This window comes from Channa argus, unplaced genomic scaffold, assembly GCF_033026475.1.
Source record: "Channa argus isolate prfri unplaced genomic scaffold, Channa argus male v1.0 Contig059, whole genome shotgun sequence".
NCBI classification, from domain to species: domain Eukaryota; kingdom Metazoa; phylum Chordata; class Actinopteri; order Anabantiformes; family Channidae; genus Channa; species Channa argus.
Window position 1 is genome coordinate 1 of NW_027125278.1, and position 22,325 is coordinate 22,325.

Genomic DNA, 22,325 nt, shown 5'->3' on the forward strand with positions numbered 1-22,325 from the left:
TCAATTAATATAATGCAATATTTGGATACTGGTTACCTTTTCTGGAGTTTGCTGAAAAACTGAATGTATATGTTAAAGCTCTATGAATTGATGTCTTGCCAGTAAAGGGCAGAAGAACACCAATACCAGCTGACAGGTGTGTAGTGTCTTAATCAACAAGCTCTTTTTTGCCTGAGACATACCATACTTCACGCATCCATCACTGATGGCCAGGGTAGCAATAAACCGATAAAGAGATAGGCTGATGACGAGTTTGCACATTTGATTCACAATAATTACGCATAATCTAAACGCTGTCTTTTCGGATTTCTTTGGAGTACCAAACAACCCCCCCTTCTGTTGTCAGGAAGGCCGAGCGGTCTAAGGCGCTGCGTTCAGGTTGCAGTCTCTCCTGGAGGCGTGAGTTCGAATCCCACTTCTGACAAACGTTGGATTTTAGGGACAACAGCTGACACTTGCAAAACACATTCTCCCACTTTAGTCAAAGGTGGGGAGCCACCTATTCTCCAATGCTGCTTACCTCGATGAATTCATAGACTTTGATGTTATACAAGTTACAGTTCATCTGGATAGATGCAATGAACATCACACACAGAGATAAGAGTGACACAGTGCTTAGATGTACCCAAACTTCCTTGTATTGACAATTTTATAGTTTGCTACATGATCACCCAATCTCCAAGTTGTCAATAATGAAATTAATCAAATCGTCTGGAAGAAACTGTTCAACAAAAGAAGCCTAACAAAGTGAAACGGTTCCATGGTGTAATGGGGAGCACTCTGGACTTTGAAGCCAGTGATCCGAGGTCAGATCTCGGTGGAACCTACCGCTGGCTAGTTGTAGGTTTTTTTGCCCCAATGAGTGACTCAGTTACTCCACCAACTGGGAGACACACAGTGGCATTGTCAACGAGCTCATCTTGTTCCAGAGACATAGAGTACTTTGTGCAATCAACACTCATGGCAAGTGTTTAAAGAACTAATACAGGGAGAGAGATGAGGCAAAGGTTGCACAATGGTTTACGATGGACAAACTCTTAAGTAAATATCCTTGCGGATCTCATTCAGATAATGCTAAAAACACATTTTGGGCATGAAGTGCGATCCCAGACACAATCCCAAATTCCTAATTTATAACCCTACCCCTTGTTTTCAAGTGCTTCCCTATTTTTGTGTTTCACCCCAAACAGAGTCATAAGGTCTAGTAGTTGAAATATCTCCCTGTGAAATGCAATGAGCCTTGAAACCCCTGTCAAGCATGAGAGTGTTCAGGACTGCTCAGTAAAACCACAGACTGTTACAACTGTTGTCTGTGTAACACTGCTCACATTTCCAGTGCGCATATTCTTCATTTGACAGCATCTGGAGATTCCCTGGTGTATAGGTAAGCACTCTGGACTGTGAATCCAGCCATCTGAGTTCAAATCACGGTGGGACCTGTTATAGTGTAGGACGAATAAAACCAGCTCGTCCTTTGAGCTGTGTTGCTGGTCTCAGGATTTAATGTGCAATAAATGCAGGCAACTTTGGCAACAGTTCTTTCTGTTGTGCTCCATTCAATGACTCTAGTACTCTACCAAATGACGTGGTTCAATTAATGTAATGCAATAATTGGATACTGGTTACTCTAAGAACTCTTTTTCTGGAGATTGCTGAAAAAATGAATGCATATGTTAAAGCTCCATGAATTGATGTCTTCCCAGCAAAGGGCAGAAGAACACCAATACCAGCTGACAGATGTGTAGTGGCTTAATCAACAAGCTCTTTTTTGCCTGAGACATCCCATACTTCACGCATCAATCACTGATGGCCAGGGTAGCAATGAACTGATAAAGAGATAGGCTGATGACGAGTTTGCACATTTGATTCACAATAATTACGCATAATCTAAACGCTGTCTTTTCGGTTTTCTTTGGAGTACCAAACAACCCCCCCTTCTGTTGTCAGGATGGCCGAACGGTGCACACATTCTTCATTTGGCAGCATCTGGAGATTCCCTGGTGTATAGGTAAGCACTCTGGACTGTGAATCCAGCGATCTGAGTTCAAATCACGGTGGGACCTGTTATAGTGTAGAACGAATAAAACCAGCTCGTCCTTTGAGCTGTGTTGCTGGTCTCAGGATTTAATGTGCAATAAATGCAGGCAACTTTGGCAACAGTTCTTTCTGTTGTGCTCCATTCAATGACTCTAGTACTCTATCAAATTACGGGGTTCAATTAATGGAATGCAATAATTGGATACTGGTTACTCTAAGAACTCTTTTTCTGGAGTTTGCTGAAAAAATGAATGCATATGTTAAAGCTCCATGAATTGATGTCTTCCCAGCAAAGGGCAGAAGAACACCAATACCAGCTGACAGATGTGTAGTGGCTTACTCAACAAGCTCTTTTTTGCCTGAGACATCCCATACTTCACGCATCAATCACTGATGGCCAGGGTCGCAATGAACTGATAAAGAGATAGCCTGATGACGAGTTTGCACATTTGATTCACAATAATTCCGCATAATCTAAACGCTGTCTTTTCGGATTTCTTTGGAGTACCAAACAACACCCCCCTTCTGTTGTCAGGATGGCCGAACGGTCTAAGGCGCTGCGTTCAGGTCACAGTCTCTCATGGAGGCGTGGGTTCGAATCCCACTTCTGACAAATGTTTGATTTTTAGGGACAACAGCTGACACTTGGAAAACACATTCTCCCACATTAGTCAAAGGTGGGGAACCACCTATTCTCCAATGCTGCTTACCTGGATAAATTCATAGACTTTGATGTTATACAAGTTACAGTTCATCTGGATAGATGCAATGAACTTCACACACAGAGATAAGAGTGACACAGTGCTTAGATGTACCCAAACTTCCTTGTATTGACAATTTTATAGTTTGCTACATGATCACCCAATCTCCAAGTTGTCAATATGCACACAATAATGAAATGAATCAAATCGTCTGGAAGAAACTGTCCAACAAAAGTAGCCTAACAATGTGAAATGGTTCCATGGTGTAATGGGGAGCACTCTGGACTTTGAATCCAGTGATCTGAGTTCAAATCTCGGTGGAACCTACCGCTGGCTAGTTGTAGGTTTTTTTGCCCCAATGAGTGACTCAGTTACTCCACCAACTGGGAGACACACAGTGGCATTGTCAACGAGCTCATCTTGTTCCAGAGACATAGAGTACTTTGTGCAATCAACACTCATGGCAAGTGTTTAAAGAACTAATACAGGGAGAGAGATGAGGCAAAGGTTGCACAATGGTTTACGATAGACACACTCTTAAGTAAATATCCTTGCGGATCTCATTCAGATAATGCTAAAAACACATTTTGGGCATGAAGTGCGATCCCAGACACAATCCCAAATTCCTAATTTATAACCCTACCCCTCGTTTTCAAGTGCTTCCCTATTTTTGTGTTTCACACCAAACAGAGTCATAAGGTCTAGTAGTTGAAATATCTCCCTGTGAAATGCAATAAGCCTTGAAACCCCTGTCAAGCATCAGAGTGTTCAGGACTGCTTAGTAAAACCACAGACTGTTAAAACTGTTGTCTGTCTAACACTGTTCACATTTCCAGTGCACACATTCTTCATTTGGCAGCATCTGGAGATGCCCTGGTGTATAGGTAAGCACTCTGGACTGTGAATCCAGCGATCTGAGTTCAAATCACGGTGGGACCTGTTATAGTGTGGAACGAATAAAACCAGCTTGTCCTTTGAGCTGTGTTGCTGGTCTCAGGATTTAATGTGCAATAAATGCAGGCAACTTTGGCAACAGTTCTTTCTGTTGTGCTCCATTCAATGACTCTAGTACTCTATCAAATTAAGGGGTTCAATTAATGTAATGCAATAATTGGATACTGGTTACTCTAAGAACTCTTTTTCTGGAGTTTGCTGAAAAAATGAATGCATATGTTAAAGCTCCATGAATTGATGTCTTCCCAGCAAAGGGCAAAAGAACACCAATACCAGCTGATAGATGTGTAGTGGCTTAATCAACAAGCTCTTTTTTGCCTGAGACATCCCATACTTCACGCATCAATCACTGATGGCCAGGGTAGCAATGAACTGATAAAGAGATAGGCTGATGACGAGTTTGCACATTTGATTCACAATAATTACGCATAATCTAAACGCTGTCTTTTCGGATTTCTTTGGAGTACCAAACAACCCCCACTTCTGTTGTCAGGATGGCCGAGCGGTCTAAGGCGCTGCGTTCAGGTCGCAGTCTCTCCTGGAGGCGTGGGTTCGAATCCCAATTCTGACAAATGTTTGATTTTAGGGACAACAGCTGACACTTGGAAAACACATTCTCCCACATTAGTCAAAGGTGGGGAACCACCTATTCTCCAATGCTGCTTACCTGGATGAATTCATAGACTTTGATGTTATACAAGTTACAGTTCATCTGGATAGATGCAATGAATATCACACACAGAGATAAGAGTGACACAGTGCTTAGATGTACCCAAACTTCCTTGTAAGCACTCTGGACTGTGAATCCAGCAATCTGAGTTCAAATTACGGTGGGACCTGTTATAGTGTAGGACGAATAAAACCAGCTCGTCCTTTGAGCTGTGTTGCTGGTCTCAGGATTTAATGTGCAATAAATGCAGGCAACTTTGGCAACAGTTCTTTCTGTTGTGCTCCATTCAATGACTCTAGTACTCTATCAAATTAAGGGGTTCAATTAATGTAATGCGATAATTGGATACTGGTTACTCTAAGAACTCTTTTTCTTAGAGTTTGCTGAAAAAATGAATGCATATGTTAAAGCTCCATGAATTGATGTCTTCCCAGCAAAGGGCAAAAGAACACCAATATCAGCTGATAGATGTGTAGTGGCTTAATCAACAAGCTCTTTTTTGCCTGAGACATCCCATACTTCACGCATCAATCACTGATGGCCAGGGTAGCAATGAACCGATAAAGAGATAGGCTGATGACGAGTTCGCACATTTGATTCACAATAATTACGCATAATCTAAACGCTGTCTTTGCGCATTTTTTTTGGAGTACCAAACCAAGCCTGTTCTGTTGTCAGGATGGCCGAGCGGTCTAAGGCGCTGCGTTAAGGTCGCAGTCTCTCCTGGAGGCGTGGGTTCAAATCCCACTTCTGACAAATGTTGTTTTTTAAGGACAACAGCTGACACTTGGAAAACACATTGGATCCATTCTTCCACATTCGTCAGAGGTGGGGAATCACCTAAGGTGTGTTCAATCAGACAGAAAGTGCAGGAGCAGTGGGTAAAGCACGGATAGCTGACAAGCAAGCAGGGCTGTGGAGCTCAAGGAGCATGGCTTTGGCACCCCTCTAGTTACGTATCAAAGGTAGTCTTTCATCTATGCCCTATAATCACTAATGAGAGTCTATTTGAGACTGACTCTATTGGCCAAATCCATAGATTTTCATGTTATACAAGTTACAGTGCATCTGGATAGATGCAATGAACATCACACACTGAGATAAAAGTGACACAGTGCTTAGATGTACCCAAACTGCCTCGTATTGACATTTTTTTAGTTTGCTACATGATCAGCCAAATCTCCAAGTTGTCAAGTTGGAGACAATAATGAAATGAATCAAATTGTGTGGAAGAACCTGTTCAACAACATAAAGCTAGCAATGTGGAAAGGTTCCATGGTGTAATGGTGAGCACTCTGGACTCTGAATCCAGCGATCCGAGTTCAAATCTCGGTGGGACCTACTGTTGGCAGGTTGTAGCTTTTCTCGATGCAATGATTGACTCGGTTACTCCACCAACTGGGAGACTCACAGTGGCATTGTCATGGAGCTCATCTTGTTCCAGAAACAGAATACTATGTGCACTAAACACTCATGACAAGTCTAAAAAAACTGAAACCGGCACAGAAATGAGGCCAAGCCTGCACGATGGTTTAAAATAAACACACTCTTAGCTAAGTATCCTTGCTGATCTCTGTCACATAATGCTAAAAACACATTTTGGGCATTCCATTCAAGTTTGGGCATGAAGTGCGATCCCAGACACAATCCCCAATTCCTCTTTTATAACCCTACCCTAGTTTTCAAGTGCTTCCTTATTTTTGTCATAAGGGTTAGTATTTGAAATATATTAAAAATAGTGTCTGTGTAACACTGTTCACTTTTCCAGTGCACACTTGCTTCATTTGGCAGCATCTGGAGATTCCCTGGTGTATAGGTAAGCACTCTGGACTATGAATCCAGCAATCTGAGTTCAAATCACGATGGGACCTGTTATACTGTAGAATAAATAAAACCAGCTGGACCTTTAAGCTGGCTTGCTGTTCTCAGGTTTTAATGTGCAATAAATGCAGGCAACTTTGGCAACAGTTCTTTCTCTTATGCTCCATTCAATGACTTTAGTACTCTACCAAATGCCGTGGTTCAATTAATATAATGCAATATTTGGATACTGGTTACCTTTTCTGGAGTTTGCTGAAAAACTGAATGTATATGTTAAAGCTCTATGAATTGATGTCTTGCCAGTAAAGGGCAGAAGAACACCAATACCAGCTGACAGGTGTGTAGTGTCTTAATCAACAAGCTCTTTTTTGCCTGAGACATACCATACTTCACGCATCCATCACTGATGGCCAGGGTAGCAATAAACCGATAAAGAGATAGGCTGATGACGAGTTTGCACATTTGATTTACAATAATTACGCCTAATCTAAATGCTGTCTTTGCGCATTTTTTTTGGAGTACCAAACCAAGCCTGTTCTGTTGTCAGGATGGCCGAGCGGTCTAAGGCGCTGCGTTAAGGTCGCAGTCTCTCCTGGAGGCGTGGGTTCAAATCCCACTTCTGACAAATGTTGTTTTTTAAGGACAACAGCTGACACTTGGAAAACACATTGGATCCATTCTTCCACATTCGTCAGAGGTGGGGAATCACCTAAGGTGTGTTCAATCAGACAGAAAGTGCAGGAGCAGTGGGTAAAGCACGGATAGCTGACAAGCAAGCAGGGCTGTGGAGCTCAAGGAGCATGGCTTTGGCACCCCTCTAGTTACGTATCAAAGGTAGTCTTTCATCTATGCCCTATAATCACTAATGAGAGTCTATTTGAGACTGACTCTATTGGCCAAATCCATAGATTTTCATGTTATACAAGTTACAGTGCATCTGGATAGATGCAATGAACATCACACACTGAGATAAAAGTGACACAGTGCTTAGATGTACCCGAACCGCCTCGTATTGACATTTTTTTAGTTTGCTACATGATCAGCCAAATCTTCAAGTTGTCAAGTTGGAGACAATAATGAAATGAATCAAATTGTGTGGAAGAACCTGTTCAACAACATAAAGCTAGCAATGTGGAAAGGTTCCATGGTGTAATGGTGAGCACTCTGGACTCTGAATCCAGCGATCCGAGTTCAAATCTCGGTGGGACCTACTGTTGGCAGGTTGTAGCTTTTCTCGATGCAATGATTGACTCGGTTACTCCACCAACTGGGAGATTCACAGTGGGATTGTCATGGAGCTCATCTTGTTCCAGAAACAGAATACTATGTGCACTAAACACTCATGACAAGTCTAAAAAAACTGAAACCGGCACAGAAATGAGGCCAAGCCTGCACGATGGTTTAAAATAAACACACTCTTAGCTAAGTATCCTTGCTGATCTCTGTCACATAATGCTAAAAACACATTTTGGGCATTCCATTCAAGTTTGGGCATGAAGTGCGATGCCAGACACAATCCCCAATTCCTCTTTTATAACCCTACCCTAGTTTTCAAGTGCTTCCTTATTTTTGTCATAAGGGTTAGTATTTGAAATATATTAAAACTAGTGTCTGTGTAACACTGTTCACTTTTCCTGTGCACACTTGCTTCATTTGGCAGCATCTGGAGATTCCCTGGTGTATAGGTAAGCACTCTGGACTATGAATCCAGCAATCTGAGTTCAAATCACGATGGGACCTGTTATACTGTAGAATAAATAAAACCAGCTGGACCTTTAAGCTGGCTTGCTGTTCTCAGGTTTTAATGTGCAATAAATGCAGGCAACTTTGGCAACAGTTCTTTCTCTTATGCTCCATTCAATGACTTTAGTACTCTACCAAATGAAGTGGTTCAATTAATATAATGCAATATTTGGATACTGGTTACCTTTTCTGGAGTTTGCTGAAAAACTGAATGTATATGTTAAAGCTCTATGAATTGATGTCTTGCCAGTAAAGGGCAGAAGAACACCAATACCAGCTGACAGGTGTGTAGTGTCTTAATCAACAAGCTCTTTTTTGCCTGAGACATACCATACTTCACGCATCCATCACTGATGGCCAGGGTAGCAATAAACCGATAAAGAGATAGGCTGATGACGAGTTTGCACATTTGATTTACAATAATTACGCCTAATCTAAATGCTGTCTTTGCGCATTTTTTTTGGAGTACCAAACCAAGCCTGTTCTGTTGTCAGGATGGCCGAGCGGTCTAAGGCGCTGCGTTAAGGTCGCAGTCTCTCCTGGAGGCGTGGGTTCAAATCCCACTTCTGACAAATGTTGTTTTTTAAGGACAACAGCTGACACTTGGAAAACACATTGGATCCATTCTTCCACATTCGTCAGAGGTGGGGAATCACCTAAGGTGTGTTCAATCAGACAGAAAGTGCAGAAGCAGTGGGTAAAGCACGGATAGCTGACAAGCAAGCAGGGCTGTGGAGCTCAAGGAGCATGGCTTTGGCACCCCTCTAGTTACGTATCAAAGGTAGTCTTTCATCTATGCCCTATAATCACTAATGAGAGTCTATTTGAGACTGACTCTATTGGCCAAATCCATAGATTTTCATGTTATACAAGTTACAGTGCATCTGGATAGATGCAATGAACATCACACACTGAGATAAAAGTGACACAGTGCTTAGATGTACCCGAACTGCCTCGTATTGACATTTTTTTAGTTTGCTACATGATCAGCCAAATCTTCAAGTTGTCAAGTTGGAGACAATAATGAAATGAATCAAATTGTGTGGAAGAACCTGTTCAACAACATAAAGCTAGCAATGTGGAAAGGTTCCATGGTGTAATGGTGAGCACTCTGGACTCTGAATCCAGCGATCCGAGTTCAAATCTCGGTGGGACCTACTGTTGGCAGGTTGTAGCTTTTCTCGATGCAATGATTGACTCGGTTACTCCACCAACTGGGAGACTCACAGTGGGATTGTCATGGAGCTCATCTTGTTCCAGAAACAGAATACTATGTGCACTAAACACTCATGACAAGTCTAAAAAAACTGAAACCGGCACAGAAATGAGGCCAAGCCTGCACGATGGTTTAAAATAAACACACTCTTAGCTAAGTATCCTTGCTGATCTCTGTCACATAATGCTAAAAACACATTTTGGGCATTCCATTCAAGTTTGGGCATGAAGTGCGATGCCAGACACAATCCCCAATTCCTCTTTTATAACCCTACCCTAGTTTTCAAGTGCTTCCTTATTTTTGTCATAAGGGTTAGTATTTGAAATATATTAAAACTAGTGTCTGTGTAACACTGTTCACTTTTCCTGTGCACACTTGCTTCATTTGGCAGCATCTGGAGATTCCCTGGTGTATAGGTAAGCACTCTGGACTATGAATCCAGCAATCTGAGTTCAAATCAGGATGGGACCTGTTATAGTGTAGAATGAATAAAACCAGCTGGACCTTTAAGCTGGCTTGCTGTTCTCAGGTTTTAATGTGCAATAAATGCAGGCAACTTTGGCAACAGTTCTTTCTCTTATGCTCCATTCATTGACTCTAGTACTCTACCAAATGACGTGGTTCAATTAATATAATGCAATATTTGGATACTGGTTACCTTTTCTGGAGTTAGCTGAAAAACTGAATGTATATGTTAAAGCTCTATGAATTGATGTCTTGCCAGTAAAGGGCAGAACAACACCAATACCAGCTGACAGGTGTGTAGTGGCTTAATCAACAAGCTCTTTTTTGCCTGAGACATACCATACTTCACGCATCCATCACTGATGGCCAGGGTAGCAAGTCAAGTCAAGTCAAGTCAAGTGGCTTTTATTGTCATTTCTACTATACACAGTGGTACACAGTACACAGTAGAAACGAGATAACGTTTCTCCAAGAACCAAGGTGCTACAAACAACACAAGCTATAATAAAGTGCATCGAGTGCAACCAAGTGCAAACAGTGCAGACGAAAAAACAGTACAGACGGACAGTGTAGACAGACAACACAAGTAACACAGGACAGGACACAAGACACAAGACCCAAGACAGTGCCGACCAGTAAACCTACTGTATACTATTTTACAGTACAGTACAGTTCAGTTAAGTGTGCTAGGGGTGTTAAAAAAAAGAGCAGCATGTAAACGGTATAGTGCATTTAAATGTCCAGCATGTAAAAAAAGTGCAATTGCATTGGAATGTGCAAAAAAAAAAACAGCAGGTAAACAGTGTAGTGCAGTAAATGTAGAATGATAAAAGTAAATAAATAATAAATAAGTGGTGGTGGAATGAGATGAGTAGTGAGTGATGAGAATGTGCTGAGTTCGGTTTGCAGTGTGTTTAAGTTCTATTTCAGTTCTGTGTGTTGAGGAGCCTGATGGCTTGTGGGAAAAAACTGTTGCATAGTCTGGATGTGGTGGCCCGAATGCTTCGGAACCTCTTTCCTGATGGCAGGAGTGTGAAGAGTGTGTGTGATGGGTATGTGGGGTCGTCCACAATGCTGTTGGCTTTGCGGATGCAGCGTGTGGTGTAAATGTGCATGATAGAGGGCAGAGAGACTCCGATGATCTTCTCAGCTGTCCTCACTATCCTCTGTAGGGTCTTGCGATCCGCGACGGTGCAGTTCCCAAACCAGGCAGTGATGCAGCTGCTCAGGATGCTCTCAATGGTCCCTCTGTAGAACATGGTCAGGATGGGGGGAGGGAGATGGGCTTTCCTCAGCCTTCTCAGGAAGTAGAGACGCTGCTGGGCCTTCTTGGTGATGGAGCTGGTGTTGACTGACCAGGTGAGGTTGTCCGCCAGATGAACACCAAGGAATTTGGTGCTCTTGACTATCTCCACTGAGGATCCATCGATGATCAATGGAGAATGGTCACCCTGTGCTCTCCTGAAGTCCACAACCATCTCTTTAGTTTTGTCAACGTTCAGAGACAGGTTGTTTGCTCCACACCAGGCTGTTAATCGTTGCACGTTGCACCTCCTCTCTGTAGGCTGACTCGTCGTTCTTGCTGATTAGACCCACCACGGTCGTGTCATCAGCAAACTTGACTATGTGGTTTGAGCTGTGCATTGCTACACAGTCGTGCGTCAGCAGAGTGAACAGCAGAGAGCTGAGCACAAAGCCCTGAGGGGCTCCAGTGCTCAGTGTGGTGGTGCTGGAGATGTTGTTCCCGATCCGGACTGACTGGGGTCTCCCAGTCAGGAAGTCCAGAATCCAGTTGCAACTTCAATAAACTGATAAAGAGATAGGCTGATGACGAGTTTGCACTTTTGATTTACAATAATTACGCCTAATCTAAATGCTGTCTTTGCGCATTTTTTTTGGAGTACCAAACCAAGCCTGTTCTGTTGTCAGGATGGCCGAGCGGTCTAAGGCGCTGCGTTAAGGTCGCAGTCTCTCCTGGAGGCGTGGGTTGGAATCCCACTTCTGACAAATGTTGTTTTTTAAGGACAACAGCTGACACTTGGAAAACACATTGGATCCATTCTTCCACATTCGTCAGAGGTGGGGAATCACCTAAGGTGTGTTCAATCAGACAGAAAGTGCAGAAGCAGTGGGTAAAGCACGGATAGCTGACAAGCAAGCAGGGCTGTGGAGCTCAAGGAGCATGGCTTTGGCACCCCTCTAGTTACGTATCAAAGGTAGTCTTTCATCTATGCCCTATAATCACTAATGAGAGTCTATTTGAGACTGACTCTATTGGCCAAATCCATAGATTTTCATGTTATACAAGTTACAGTGCATCTGGATAGATGCAATGAACATCACACACTGAGATAAAAGTGACACAGTGCTTAGATGTACCCGAACTGCCTCGTATTGACATTTTTTTAGTTTGCTACATGATCAGCCAAATCTTCAAGTTGTCAAGTTGGAGACAATAATGAAATGAATCAAATTGTGTGGAAGAACCTGTTCAACAACATAAAGCTAGCAATGTGGAAAGGTTCCATGGTGTAATGGTGAGCACTCTGGACTCTGAATCCAGCGATCCGAGTTCAAATCTCGGTGGGACCTACTGTTGGCAGGTTGTAGCTTTTCTCGATGCAATGATTGACTCGGTTACTCCACCAACTGGGAGACTCACAGTGGGATTGTCATGGAGCTCATCTTGTTCCAGAAACAGAATACTATGTGCACTAAACACTCATGACAAGTCTAAAAAAACTGAAACCGGCACAGAAATGAGGCCAAGCCTGCACGATGGTTTAAAATAAACACACTCTTAGCTAAGTATCCTTGCTGATCTCTGTCACATAATGCTAAAAACACATTTTGGGCATTCCATTCAAGTTTGGGCATGAAGTGCGATGCCAGACACAATCCCCAATTCCTCTTTTATAACCCTACCCTAGTTTTCAAGTGCTTCCTTATTTTTGTCATAAGGGTTAGTATTTGAAATATATTAAAACTAGTGTCTGTGTAACACTGTTCACTTTTCCTGTGCACACTTGCTTCATTTGGCAGCATCTGGAGATTCCCTGGTGTATAGGTAAGCACTCTGGACTATGAATCCAGCAATCTGAGTTCAAATCAGGATGGGACCTGTTATAGTGTAGAATGAATAAAACCAGCTGGACCTTTAAGCTGGCTTGCTGTTCTCAGGTTTTAATGTGCAATAAATGCAGGCAACTTTGGCAACAGTTCTTTCTCTTATGCTCCATTCATTGACTCTAGTACTCTACCAAATGACGTGGTTCAATTAATATAATGCAATATTTGGATACTGGTTACCTTTTCTGGAGTTAGCTGAAAAACTGAATGTATATGTTAAAGCTCTATGAATTGATGTCTTGCCAGTAAAGGGCAGAACAACACCAATACCAGCTGACAGGTGTGTAGTGGCTTAATCAACAAGCTCTTTTTTGCCTGAGACATACCATACTTCACGCATCCATCACTGATGGCCAGGGTAGCAAGTCAAGTCAAGTCAAGTCAAGTGGCTTTTATTGTCATTTCTACTATACACAGTGGTACACAGTACACAGTAGAAACGAGATAACGTTTCTCCAAGAACCAAGGTGCTACAAACAACACAAGCTATAATAAAGTGCATCGAGTGCAACCAAGTGCAAACAGTGCAGACGAAAAAACAGTACAGACGGACAGTGTAGACAGACAACACAAGTAACACAGGACAGGACACAAGACACAAGACCCAAGACAGTGCCGACCAGTAAACCTACTGTATACTATTTTACAGTACAGTACAGTTCAGTTAAGTGTGCTAGGGGTGTTAAAAAAAAGAGCAGCATGTAAACGGTATAGTGCATTTAAATGTCCAGCATGTAAAAAAAGTGCAATTGCATTGGAATGTGCAAAAAAAAAAACAGCAGGTAAACAGTGTAGTGCAGTAAATGTAGAATGATAAAAGTAAATAAATAATAAATAAGTGGTGGTGGAATGAGATGAGTAGTGAGTGATGAGAATGTGCTGAGTTCGGTTTGCAGTGTGTTTAAGTTCTATTTCAGTTCTGTGTGTTGAGGAGCCTGATGGCTTGTGGGAAAAAACTGTTGCATAGTCTGGATGTGGTGGCCCGAATGCTTCGGAACCTCTTTCCTGATGGCAGGAGTGTGAAGAGTGTGTGTGATGGGTATGTGGGGTCGTCCACAATGCTGTTGGCTTTGCGGATGCAGCGTGTGGTGTAAATGTGCATGATAGAGGGCAGAGAGACTCCGATGATCTTCTCAGCTGTCCTCACTATCCTCTGTAGGGTCTTGCGATCCGCGACGGTGCAGTTCCCAAACCAGGCAGTGATGCAGCTGCTCAGGATGCTCTCAATGGTCCCTCTGTAGAACATGGTCAGGATGGGGGGAGGGAGATGGGCTTTCCTCAGCCTTCTCAGGAAGTAGAGACGCTGCTGGGCCTTCTTGGTGATGGAGCTGGTGTTGACTGACCAGGTGAGGTTGTCCGCCAGATGAACACCAAGGAATTTGGTGCTCTTGACTATCTCCACTGAGGATCCATCGATGATCAATGGAGAATGGTCACCCTGTGCTCTCCTGAAGTCCACAACCATCTCTTTAGTTTTGTCAACGTTCAGAGACAGGTTGTTTGCTCCACACCAGGCTGTTAATCGTTGCACGTTGCACCTCCTCTCTGTAGGCTGACTCGTCGTTCTTGCTGATTAGACCCACCACGGTCGTGTCATCAGCAAACTTGACTATGTGGTTTGAGCTGTGCATTGCTACACAGTCGTGCGTCAGCAGAGTGAACAGCAGAGAGCTGAGCACAAAGCCCTGAGGGGCTCCAGTGCTCAGTGTGGTGGTGCTGGAGATGTTGTTCCCGATCCGGACTGACTGGGGTCTCCCAGTCAGGAAGTCCAGAATCCAGTTGCAACTTCAATAAACTGATAAAGAGATAGGCTGATGACGAGTTTGCACTTTTGATTTACAATAATTACGCCTAATCTAAATGCTGTCTTTGCGCATTTTTTTTGGAGTACCAAACCAAGCCTGTTCTGTTGTCAGGATGGCCGAGCGGTCTAAGGCGCTGCGTTAAGGTCGCAGTCTCTCCTGGAGGCGTGGGTTGGAATCCCACTTCTGACAAATGTTGTTTTTTAAGGACAACAGCTGACACTTGGAAAACACATTGGATCCATTCTTCCACATTCGTCAGAGGTAGGGAACCACCTATTCTCCAAGACTGCTTACCTGGATAAGGTGTGTTCAATCAGACAGAAAGTGCAGGAGCAATGGGTAAAGCACGGATAGCTGACAAGCAAGCAGGGCTGTGTAGCTCAAGGAGCATGGCTTTGGCACTCCACTAGTTACGTATCAAAGGTAGTCTTTCATCTATGCCCTATAATCACTAATGAGAGTCCATTTGAGACTGACTCTATTGGCCAAATCCATAGATTTTGATGTTATACAAGTTACATTGCATCTGGATAGATGCAATGAACATCACACACTGAGATAAAAGTGACACAGTGCTTAGATGTACCCAAACCGCCTCGTATTGACATTTTTTTAGTTTGCTACATGATCAGCCAAATCTCCAAGTTGTCAAGTTGGAGACAATAATGAAATGAATCAAATTGTGTGGAAGAACCTGTTCAACAACATAAAGCTAGCAATGTGGAAAGGTTCCATGGTGTAATGGTGAGCACTCTGGACTCTGAATCCAGCGATCCGAGTTCAAATCTCGGTGGGACCTACTGTTGGCAGGTTGTAGCTTTTCTCGATGCAATGATTGACTCGGTTACTCCACCAACTGGGAGACTCACAGTGGCATTGTCATGGAGCTCATCTTGTTCCAGAAACAGAATACTATGTGCACTAAACACTCATGACAATTCCAAAAAAACTGATACCGGCACAGAAATGACGCCAAGCCTGCACGATGGTTTAAAATAATAATCCTTGCTGATCTCTGTCACATAATGCTAAAAACACATTTTGGGCATGAAGTGCGATCCCACACACAATCCCCAATTCCTCTTTTATAACCCTACCCTAGTTTTCAAGTGCTTCCTTATTTTTGTCATAAGGGTTAGTATTTGAAATATATTAAAAATAGTGTCTGTGTAACACTGTTCACTTTTCCAGTGCACACTTGCTTCATTTGGCAGCATCTGGAGATTCCCTGGTGTATAGGTAAGCACTCTGGACTATGAATCCAGCAATCTGAGTTCAAATCACGATGGGACCTGTTATACTGTAGAATAAATAAAACCAGCTGGACCTTTAAGCTGGCTTGCTGTTCTCAGGTTTTAATGTGCAATAAATGCAGGCAACTTTGGCAACAGTTCTTTCTCTTATGCTCCATTCAATGACTTTACTACTCTACCAAATGAAGTGGTTCAATTAATATAATGCAATATTTGGATACTGGTTACCTTTTCTGGAGTTTGCTGAAAAACTGAATGTATATGTTAAAGCTCTATGAATTGATGTCTTGCCAGTAAAGGGCAGAAGAACACCAATACCAGCTGACAGGTGTGTAGTGTCTTAATCAACAAGCTCTTTTTTGCCTGAGATACTTCACGCATCCATCACTGATGGCCAGGGTCGCAATAAACCGATAAAGAGATAGGCTGATGACGAGTTTGCACATTTGATTTACAATAATTACGCCTAATCTAAATGCTGTCTTTGCGCATTTTTTTTTGGAGTACCAAACCAAGCCTGTTCTGTTGTCAGGATGGCCGAGCGGTCTAAGGCGCTGCGTTCAGGTCGCAGTCTCTCCTGGAGGCGTGGGTTCGAATCCCACTTCTGACAAATGTTGGATTTTAGGGACAACAGCTGACACTTGGAAAACACATTCTCCCACATTAGTCAAAGGTGGGGAACCACCTATTCTCCAATGCTGCTTACCTGGATGAATTCATAGACTTTGATGTTATACAAGTTACAGTTCATCTGGATAGATGCAATGAACATCACACACAGAGATAAGAGTGACACAGTGCTTAGATGTACCCAATCTTCCTATTATTGACAATTTTATAGTTTGCTACATGATCACCCAATCTCCAAGTTGTCAATATGCACACAATAATGAAATGAATCAAATCGTCTGGAAGAAACTGTTCAACAAAAGTAGCCTAACAATGTGAAATGGTTCCATGGTGTAATGGTGAGCACTCTGGACTTTGAATCCAGTGATCCGAGTTCAAATCTCGGTGGAACCTACCGCTGGCTAGTTGTAGGTTTTTTTGCCCCAGTGAGTGACTCAGTTACTCCACCAACTGGGAGACACACAGTGGCATTGTCAACGAGCTCATCTTGTTCCAGAGACATAGAGTACTTTGTGCAATCAACACTCATGGCAAGTGTTTAAAGAACTACTACAGGGAGAGAGATGAGGCAAAGGTTGCACAATGGTTTACGATAGACACACTCTTAAGTAAATATCCTTGCGGATCTCATTCAGATAATGGTAAAAACACATTTTGGGCATGAATTGCGATCCCAGACACAATCCCAAATTCCTAATTTATAACCCTACCCCTCATTTTCAAGTGCTTCCCTATTTTTGTGTTTCACCCCAAACAGAGTCATAAGGTCTAGTAGTTGAATTATCTCCCTGTGAAATGCAATAAGCCTTGAAACCCCTGTCAAGCATCTGAGTGTTCAGGACTGCTCAGTAAAACCACAGACTGTTAAAACTGTTGTCTGTGTAACACTGTTCACATTTCCAGTGCACACATTCTTCATTTGGCAGCATCTGGAGATTCCCTGGTGTATAGGTAAGCACTCTGGACTGTGAATCCAGCGATCTGAGTTCAAATCACGGTGGGACCTGTTATAGTGTAGAACGAATAAAACCAGCTCGTCCTTTGAGCTGTGTTGCTGGTCTCAGGATTTAATGTGCAATAAATGCAGGCAACTTTGGCAACAGTTCTTTCTGTTGTGCTCCATTCAATGACTCTAGTACTCTACCAAATGACGTGGTTCAATTAATGGAATGCAATAATTGGATACTGGTTACTCTAAGAACTCTTTTTCTGGAGTTTGCTGAAAAAATGAATGCATATGTTAAAGCTCCATGAATTGATGTCTTCCCAGCAAAGGGCAGAAGAACACAAATACCAGCTGACAGATGTGTAGTGGCTTAATCAACAAGCTCTTTTTTCCCTGAGACATCCCATACTTCACTCATCAATCACTGATGGCCAGGGTCGCAATGAACTGATAAAGAGATAGGCTGATGACGAGTTTGCACATTTGATTCACAATAATTACGCATAATCTAAACGCTGTCTTTTCGGATTTCTTTGGAGTACCAAACAACCCCACCTTCTGTTGTCACGAGCGGTCTAAGGCGCTGCGTTCAGGTCGCAGTCTCTCCTGGAGGCGTGGGTTCGAATCCCACTTCTGACAAATGTTGGATTTTAGGGACAACAGCTGACACTTGCAAAACACATTCTCCCACATTAGTCAAAGGTGGGGAGCCACCTATTCTCCAATGCTGCTTACCTGGATGAATTCATAGACTTTGATGTTATACAAGTTACAGTTCATCTGGATAGATGCAATGAACATCACACACAGAGATAAGAGTGACACAGTGCTTAGATGTACCCAAACTTCCTTGTATTGGCAATTTTATAGTTTGCTACATGATCACCCAATCTCCAAGTTGTCAATAATGAAATTAATCAAATCGTCTGGAAGAAACTGTTCAACAAAAGAAGCCTAACAAAGTGAAATGGTTCCATGGTGTAATGGTGAGCACTCTGGACTTTGAAGCCAGTGATCTGAGTTCAAATCTCGGAGGAACCTACCGCTGGCTAGTTGTAGGTTTTTTTGCCCCAATGAGTGACTCAGTTACTCCACCAACTGGGAGACACACAGTGGCATTGTCAACGAGCTCATCTTGTTCCAAAGACATAGCGTACTTTGTGCAATCAACACTCATGGCAAGTGTTAAAAGAACTAATACAGGGAGAGAGATGAGGCAAAGGTTGCACAATGGTTTACGATAGACACACTCTTAAGTAAATATCCTTGCGATTCTCATTCAGATAATGCTAAAAACACATTTTGGGCATGAAGTGCGATCCCAGACACAATCCCAAATTCCTAATTTATAACCCTACCCCTCGTTTTCAAGTGCTTCCCTATTTTTGTGCTTCACCCCAAACAGAGTCATAAGGTCTAGTAGTGTAAATATCTCCATGTTAAATGCAATAAGCCTTGAAACCCCTGTCAAGCATCTGAGTGTTCAGGACTGTTCAGTAAAACCACAGACTGTTAAAACTGTTGTCTGTGTAACAATGTTCACATTTCCAGTGCACACATTCTTCATTTGGCAGCATCTGGAGATTCCCTGGTGTATAGGTAAGCACTCTGGACTGTGAATCCAGCGATCTGAGTTCAAATTACGGTGGGACCTGTTATAGTGTAGGACGAATAAAATCAGCTCGTCCTTTGAGCTGTGTTGCTGGTCTCAGGATTTAATGTGCAATAAATGCAGGCAACTTTGGCAACAGTTCTTTCTCTTTTGCTCCATTCAATGACTCTAGTACTCTACCAAATGACGTGGTTCAATTAATGTAATGCAATAATTGGATACTGGTTACTCTAAGAACTCTTTTTCTGGAGTTTGCTGAAAAAATGAATGCATATGTTAAAGCTCCATAAATTGATGTCTTCCCAGCAAAGGGCAAAAGAACACCAATACCAGCTGATAGATGTGTAGTGGCTTAATCAACAAGCTCTTTTTTGCCTGAGACATCCCATACTTCACGCATCAATCACTGATGGCCAGGGTAGCAATGAACTGATAAAGAGATAGGCTGATGACGAGTTTGCACATTTGATTCACAATAATTACGCATAATCTAAACGCTGTCTTTTCGGTTTTCTTTGGAGTACCAAACAACCCCCCCCTTCTGTTGTCAGGATGGCCGAAGGGTCTAAGGCGCTGCGTTCAGATCGCAGTCTCTCCTGGAGGCGTGGCTTCGAACCCCACTTCTGACAAATGTTTGATTTTTAGGGACAACAGCTGACACTTGGAAAACACATTCTCCCACATTAGTCATAGGTGGGGAACCACCTATTCTCCAATGCTGCTTACCTGGATGAATTCATAGACTTTGATGTTATACAAGTTACAGTTCATCTGGATAAATGCAATGAACATCACACACAGAGATAAGAGTGACACAGTGCTTAGATGTACCCAAACTTCCTTGTACTGACAATTTTATAGTTTGCTACATGATCACCCAATCTCCAAGTTGTCAATATGCACACAATACTGAAATGAATCAAATCGTCTGGAAGAAACTGCTCAACAAAAGTAGCCTAACAATGTGAAAAGGTTCCATGGTGTAATGGTGAGCACTCTGGACTTTGAATCCAGTGATCTGAGTTCAAATCTCGGTGGAACCTACTGCTGGCTAGTTGTAGGTTTTTTTGCCCCAATGAGTGACTCAGTTACTCCACCAACTGGGAGACACACAGTGGCATTGTCAACGAGCTCATCTTGTTCCAGAGACATAGAGTACTTTGTGCAATCAACACTCATGGCAAGTGTTTAAAGAACTAATACAGGGAGAGAGATGAGGCAAAGGTTGCACAATGGTTTACGATAGACACACTCTTAAGTAAATATCCTTGCGGATCTCATTCAGATAATGCTAAAAACACATTTTGGGCATGAAGTGCGATCCCAGACACAATCCCAAATTCCTAATTTATAACCCTACCCCTCGTTTTCAAGTGCTTCCCTATTTTTGTGTTTCACCCCAAACAGAGTCATAAGGGCTAGTAGTTGAAATATCTCCCTGTGAAATGCAATAAGCCTTGAAACCCCTGTCAAGCATCAGAGTGTTCAGGACTGCTCAGTAAAACCACAGACTGTTACAACTGTTGTCTGTGTAACACTGTTCACATTTCCAGTGCGCATATTCTTCATTTGGTAGCATCTGGAGATTCCCTGGTGTATAGGTAAGCACTCTGGACTGTGAATCCAGCGATCTGAGTTCAAATTACGGTGGGACCTGTTATAGTGTAGGACGAATAAAACCAGCTCGTCCTTTGAGCTGTGTTGCTGGTCTCAGGATTTAATGTGCAATAAATGCAGGCAACTTTGGCAACAGTTCTTTCTGTTGTGCTCCATTCAATGACTCTAGTACTCTACCAAATGACGTGGTTCAATTAATGTAATGCAATAATTGGATACTGGTTACTCTAAGAACTCTTTTTCTGGAGTTTGCTGAAAAAATGAATGCATATGTTAAAGCTCCATGAATTGATGTCTTCCCAGCAAAGGGCAAAAGAACACCAATACCAGCTGATAGATGTGTAGTGGCTTAATCAACAAGCTCTTTTTTGCCTGAGACATCCCATACTTCACGCATCAATCACTGATGGCCAGGGTAGCAATGAACTGATAAAGAGATAGGCTGATGACGAGTTTGCACATTTGATTCACAATAATTACGCATAATCTAAACGCTGTCTTTTCGGATTTCTTTGGAGTACCAAACAACCCCCCCTTCTGTTGTCAGGAAGGCCGAGCGGTCTAAGGCGCTGCGTTCAGGTTGCAGTCTCTCCTGGAGGCATGAGTTCGAATCCCACTTCTGACAAATGTTGGATTTTAGGGACCACAGCTGACACTTGGAAAACACATTGGATCCATTCTTCCACATTCGTCAGAGGTGGGGAACCACTTATTCTCCAAGACTGCTTACCTGGATAAGGTGTGTTCAATCAGACAGAAAGTGCAGGAGCAGTGGGTAAAGCATGGATAGCTGACAAGCAAGCAGGGCTGTGGAGCTCAAGGATCATGGCTTTGGCACCCCTCTAGTTACGTATCAAAGGTAGTCTTTCATCTATGCCCTATAATCACTAATGAGAGTCCATTTGAGACTGACTCTATTGGCCAAATCCATAGATTTTGATGTTATACAAGTTACAGTGCATCTGGATAGATGCAATGAACATCACACACTGAGATAAAAGTGACACAGTGCTTAGATGTACCCAAACCGCGTTGTACCGCGTTGGACAACAGCTGACACTTGGAAAACACATTGGATCCATTCTTCCACATTCGTCAGAGGTAGGGAACCACCTATTCTCCAAGACTGCTTACCTGGATAAGGTGTGTTCAATCAGACAGAAAGTGCAGGAGCAGTGGGTAAAGCACGGATAGCTGACAAGCAAGCAGGGCTGTGGAGCTCAAGGAGCATGGCTTTGGAAACTCCACTAGTTACGTATCAAAGGTAGTCTTTCATCTATGCCCTATAATCACTAATGAGAGTCCATTTGAGACTGACTCTATTGGCCAAATCCATAGATTTTGATGTTATACAAGTTACATTGCATCTGGATAGATGCAATGAACATCACACACTGAGATAAAAGTGACACAGTGCTTAGATGTACCCAAACCGCCTCGTATTGACATTTTTTTAGTTTGCTACATGATCAGCCAAATCTCCAAGTTGTCAAGTTGGAGACAATAATGAAATGAATCAAATTGTGTGGAAGAACCTGTTCAACAACATTAAGCTAGCAATGTGGAAAGGTTCCATGGTGTAATGGTGAGCACTCTGGACTCTGAATCCAGCGATCCGAGTTCAAATCTCGGTGGGACCTACTGTTGGCAGGTTGTAGCTTTCCTCGATCCAATGAATGACTTGCTTACTCCACCAACTGGGAGACTCACAGTGGCATTGTCATGG

At 42.7% G+C, this 22,325-nt stretch overlaps 15 non-coding genes across 15 annotated transcripts; all 15 read left to right on the forward strand.

The window, feature by feature from the left end:
* The first annotated feature begins 2,992 nt into the window (after positions 1-2,992).
* On the forward strand, positions 2,993-3,064 carry trnaq-uug (transfer RNA glutamine (anticodon UUG)). The gene has a single exon. It is a non-coding gene; the product is annotated as a tRNA-Gln (tRNA).
* A 1,971-nt stretch (positions 3,065-5,035) lies between these two features.
* On the forward strand, positions 5,036-5,118 carry trnal-aag (transfer RNA leucine (anticodon AAG)). Its single transcript has one exon. It is a non-coding gene; the product is annotated as a tRNA-Leu (tRNA).
* Positions 5,119-5,631: 513 nt separating this feature from the next.
* Positions 5,632-5,703, forward strand: trnaq-cug (transfer RNA glutamine (anticodon CUG)). The gene has a single exon. It is a non-coding gene; the product is annotated as a tRNA-Gln (tRNA).
* A 1,022-nt stretch (positions 5,704-6,725) lies between these two features.
* On the forward strand, positions 6,726-6,808 carry trnal-aag (transfer RNA leucine (anticodon AAG)). Its single transcript has one exon. It is a non-coding gene; the product is annotated as a tRNA-Leu (tRNA).
* Positions 6,809-7,321: 513 nt separating this feature from the next.
* On the forward strand, positions 7,322-7,393 carry trnaq-cug (transfer RNA glutamine (anticodon CUG)). The gene has a single exon. It is a non-coding gene; the product is annotated as a tRNA-Gln (tRNA).
* A 1,022-nt stretch (positions 7,394-8,415) lies between these two features.
* On the forward strand, positions 8,416-8,498 carry trnal-aag (transfer RNA leucine (anticodon AAG)). Its single transcript has one exon. It is a non-coding gene; the product is annotated as a tRNA-Leu (tRNA).
* A 513-nt stretch (positions 8,499-9,011) lies between these two features.
* Positions 9,012-9,083, forward strand: trnaq-cug (transfer RNA glutamine (anticodon CUG)). Its single transcript has one exon. It is a non-coding gene; the product is annotated as a tRNA-Gln (tRNA).
* A 2,448-nt stretch (positions 9,084-11,531) lies between these two features.
* On the forward strand, positions 11,532-11,614 carry trnal-aag (transfer RNA leucine (anticodon AAG)). Its single transcript has one exon. It is a non-coding gene; the product is annotated as a tRNA-Leu (tRNA).
* Positions 11,615-12,127: 513 nt separating this feature from the next.
* trnaq-cug (transfer RNA glutamine (anticodon CUG)) lies at positions 12,128-12,199 on the forward strand. The gene has a single exon. It is a non-coding gene; the product is annotated as a tRNA-Gln (tRNA).
* A 2,448-nt stretch (positions 12,200-14,647) lies between these two features.
* On the forward strand, positions 14,648-14,730 carry trnal-aag (transfer RNA leucine (anticodon AAG)). Its single transcript has one exon. It is a non-coding gene; the product is annotated as a tRNA-Leu (tRNA).
* Positions 14,731-15,268: 538 nt separating this feature from the next.
* trnaq-cug (transfer RNA glutamine (anticodon CUG)) lies at positions 15,269-15,340 on the forward strand. The gene has a single exon. It is a non-coding gene; the product is annotated as a tRNA-Gln (tRNA).
* A 981-nt stretch (positions 15,341-16,321) lies between these two features.
* trnal-cag (transfer RNA leucine (anticodon CAG)) lies at positions 16,322-16,404 on the forward strand. The gene has a single exon. It is a non-coding gene; the product is annotated as a tRNA-Leu (tRNA).
* A 341-nt stretch (positions 16,405-16,745) lies between these two features.
* Positions 16,746-16,817, forward strand: trnaq-uug (transfer RNA glutamine (anticodon UUG)). Its single transcript has one exon. It is a non-coding gene; the product is annotated as a tRNA-Gln (tRNA).
* Positions 16,818-19,953: 3,136 nt separating this feature from the next.
* On the forward strand, positions 19,954-20,025 carry trnaq-uug (transfer RNA glutamine (anticodon UUG)). The gene has a single exon. It is a non-coding gene; the product is annotated as a tRNA-Gln (tRNA).
* Positions 20,026-22,167: 2,142 nt separating this feature from the next.
* trnaq-cug (transfer RNA glutamine (anticodon CUG)) lies at positions 22,168-22,239 on the forward strand. Its single transcript has one exon. It is a non-coding gene; the product is annotated as a tRNA-Gln (tRNA).
* The last annotated feature ends 86 nt before the right edge of the window (positions 22,240-22,325 follow it).